Consider the following 3808-nt stretch of genomic DNA (forward strand, 5'->3'; position numbering starts at 1 on the left):
ACCCTCTTCTCTTGCTACATTCTCTCCCTAGCAATGTTCATCAATTCTCATGGATTCAATTACCATCTGATGTTGATGATTTTCAAATTTGTATTTCCAGATTTTCATATCAGCTGTCCATTTGAAATTTCCACTTTGATATCTCGTAGTAATATCAAACATGTTGAAAAGTGAAACTATTGTTTTTTTCTACCAAACTTGCTTCCCATCCACAATCTTCCCCATTCCAGTTAATAGCATCAGCATCCATCCACAATTTTTCTAGCCAGAAACTTATGAATTCCTTGATTCCTTGCTCTGAAACCTTGATTTGTTTTCCTCTTGCCTTACTCTTCCCTGAAACAGATACACCAGTCAATCATGCCAATTGTAGTGCCAACATATATCTGGAATCCACCTCTGACTTCTACTGACACTATCTTAGTCAAGCCACACATGAGTCACTACAACAGAATCCCAACTGGTCTCTCTGGTTCCATTCTTGCCTCATCTAATTCATTCTCCACTTAGCAAAGTGATTTTTAAAACTGTTAAATAAATCATGTTACTTATTACATAGATCTATTCGATAACTTTCTATTACACTTTGGATAAAATTCAGAGTCAGGTATCATGACCTGTTAAGGCCCTGCATGATGGCACCTCTTTATAATTCGACACCCTCATCTTCTGCCATTCTCCACGTCATGTACTCTTCTTCATGCACACTGGTCTTTTTCTCACTTTCTTAAACAAGGCAGTCCCTTTCCTATTTCAAGGTCATTATGTATGCTGTTCTTTCCATTTATAGTGCTCCCCACTGACTTTTCTCAAGGCAAACTCCCTAGATCTCAGCATGAGGATCTCTTCCTCAGGAGATTTTTTCTCACCTTGTTTTTTTTTTTTTAATTTTATAAACAGCATTTAGTGTACAGAGTACTCTGAAGGAAGAAAAATATGTACAGCCATTTGTTTTCATTAATACATTTCTATTCTGTCCTGCAATACTGAAAAGGTGGAATGTGGCACAAAAATAACCCCTAGGAGTTACAAATTAGAAAACAACACTTTTAAAAAAGATTTTTACTTTTCTGTAGAAATATAAAAACTGTGGTTTATAGGGAAGAAATTAAACAAAATAAAGTCCAGTCAATTGTTGAGGTGGTTTTAACACTTAAAGTTTTGTCCCTTAAACCCACTTGTCAACAGCAGTAAGTGTTTAAAATCTAAATATAAATAAATGGGCAGCTCTGACCGAATAGCAGCCCAGTTTGAGCAACTTACAGTAACACTTCAGTGTTCTCTGTGCAGAAATAATACCCCTTCCTGGCATTCTTATGGGGTACACATGCAGGAGAGCTTCACTTCATGCTGCAACCTACAACCGAACATCCATCCTCTCATCACATGGGGCCGTCCACAACACCACTAAATGTACCAAAACTGATTTGTTAAAAAAAAAAAAGCAGAAACTAACACATTATTGTAAAGCAATTATACTCCAATAAATATGTTTTAAAAAATTAAAAAACAAGTGGATGGGGGAGGCAGGAATAGATGACAGCCATTACGTTGTCTTCCTGAAACCCTTTAGAATAGGGTAGATGTTCTCAAAGGCTTCATAAATTTCTGCTCTGACTTTAGCACCTGTTAATATAACTTGTCCAGAAACAAAAATAAGGAGAACAATTCTCGGTTTGATCATTCTGTAGATTAAACCAGGAAATAACTCTGGCTCATAACTACTGAACTGTTGGTGGGTAAGCACAAAGCCTTCTAACCTTATAGGGAATTTCACATCACTGCTCCCCACCATGTCCTGAATCTTGAAGTCCAAGAACTTAGCTAGAACACCCAACTTCTGTACAACCCTGGCATATTTTCTTGCTGCTAGTCTGGACTGTTCTTCACTCTTGGCTCCTGTGCACACCATCTTCCCAGAACTGAATATCAGTGCAGTGGCCCGGGGCTCTCTTATTCTCATAATTACAGCAGCAAACCACTTGGGATTATATTCAGCATTCCCTGCACGAAGTACAGTGGTCTTTAGGTCAAGTTTACAACCAAGATTCACTGTGGATACAATATTTTGCAGCTGCGGCACAATCCCAGAGCTCTCTGAGGCTGGCGTGGCAGGGGTAGGTAATGGGGGTCATGGGGGAGGGATACAGGGGAGTGGTGCCCGGCAAGGGTGCGGTCGTTAAGAGTTTGTGAGTGGAAAAGCTGTGGTGTCTGGCCCGAGGCTCCCTGGGTTGCCTGCTGGGACGTCGACTGCTGAATGGCTGCCACTGCCGCCTGCTGCTGCTGCTGCTGCTGCTGCTGCTGCTGCTGCTGTTGCTGCTGCTGTCTTCGCTGCTCTTCCAATAAAGACAGACTATTGGTGTTCTGAATAGGCTGTGGAGTCAGTCCTGTGCCATAAGGCATCATTAGACTAAAGATAGGGATTCTAGGAGTCATGGTACCCTGAGGGAAGGCCAGGCCCTGGGCATAAGGTGGGAGGTTGTTGTTCTGATCCATGAGGTTCATTTACTTCTTGGCAAATCAAAACCCTTTGGACTGTAAATCGCCTCAGCATTCAGTCTTTTCCTAGAGCATCCCCAGCACACTCTTCTTAGCGACTTCCTTAACTCTCTGGGTTATCTTCATGCACACCAAGAAACAGTGTTGCTTATTCTCAGAAAAGAGAGTTGTTTGTAGAATCTCCTCATTTTTTGGTCAAATCTGATATTTTTTTGATATAATCACTGGAGTCACTGCAGAGATAACTCTCACCTTCTTATCAGGAATAATTTCCTCCATCCTTGCCTCCTATAACTCTATCTCAACTCCTTGATTGTTTCTTTTGTTAACATTTACAATTTACAATACTTCTATTCATGTATTTTGCTTTGTTTAATGTCAGTATCCTCCACTAGCCTGCAAGCTCCATTTTTGTTTGTCTTGTTCACTGCTGATTTCTCAGGTCCTAGCCTGGAATAAAATGAACTCTACATAGATAATACTTGTTGAACCAAAAAATTTAAAGTAACAAGCATGAGGGCTTCCTTTCATAGATTTTGGCAGTCTAGCCTAATGGACACAGGAACCTCTGATATCAAATTCAGCCTTCCAAGCAATGAGTAGTCCTTCCCAGACCCACTTCACCTCTAAGGAGATTCAACATGGCTCTGTTTAGCCAAGGTCCTTTAAGGTCTGTGGAAGAAGGTTCTGAGCCTGGAGTCTATGAATAGGATTGGTGGTTTATGAAACCTCAGAAATTGTATATAGTAATTTGTGAATATGTTAATCTGTGTATTTTTCTAGGGAAAAATTCTACAACTTTGATCAGATTCTTAAAGGAGTTCATGACCCAGAGAAGGTTAAGAATCACTCACCGAAGGGTCTTTTCCTGGGATAACTGCCAGCCAGAAGTCCTGAACTGCTCTAATTAAAATGTAATTGGAGAATGTAGCTGAAACCACTATTTCCTTTGAGCTTTTCCTGGAGCTATGATCAGATCTGCTTGAGCCTTCCCTGGATTTGGGGTACATTTTTGGCATTATATAATGTGCCTTAAATCTTATCTAGTCATGCTCTGCCCCCTGTGACCCACATTGACCTGGTTGCTGTTTCCTGCTTAATCTTAGATTCTGACCAGACCTGCGCCAGTGTCACAGCCATGCTGATATAACCAGCACATCCTTTTGTCTGACTCAGCTCTGTCAGGGATCTTCACTGGTTCCAGACTGATGGATCAGAATTATTATGTCATTGACCAAGACAATAAAGTAGGAGTGGAGGGAAAACTGATTCAAGAACTCAAGATCAGAAAGCAAATCTGATCATATGA

The 3808-nt window shown here is 40.6% G+C and overlaps 1 pseudogene across 1 annotated transcript; it reads right to left on the reverse strand.

Annotated features, from left to right (window-relative positions):
• Positions 1-1358: 1358 nt before the first annotated feature.
• On the reverse strand, positions 1359-2496 carry LOC309978827 (TATA-box-binding protein-like; annotated as a pseudogene). Its single transcript has one exon. The product of its transcript is annotated as a TATA-box-binding protein-like (transcript).
• Positions 2497-3808: the final 1312 nt, after the last annotated feature.

The sequence above is a fragment of the Leucopleurus acutus genome (genome assembly GCF_964270905.1).
Source record: "Leucopleurus acutus genome assembly, chromosome: X".
Classification (NCBI taxonomy): Eukaryota; Metazoa; Chordata; class Mammalia; order Artiodactyla; family Delphinidae; genus Leucopleurus; species Leucopleurus acutus.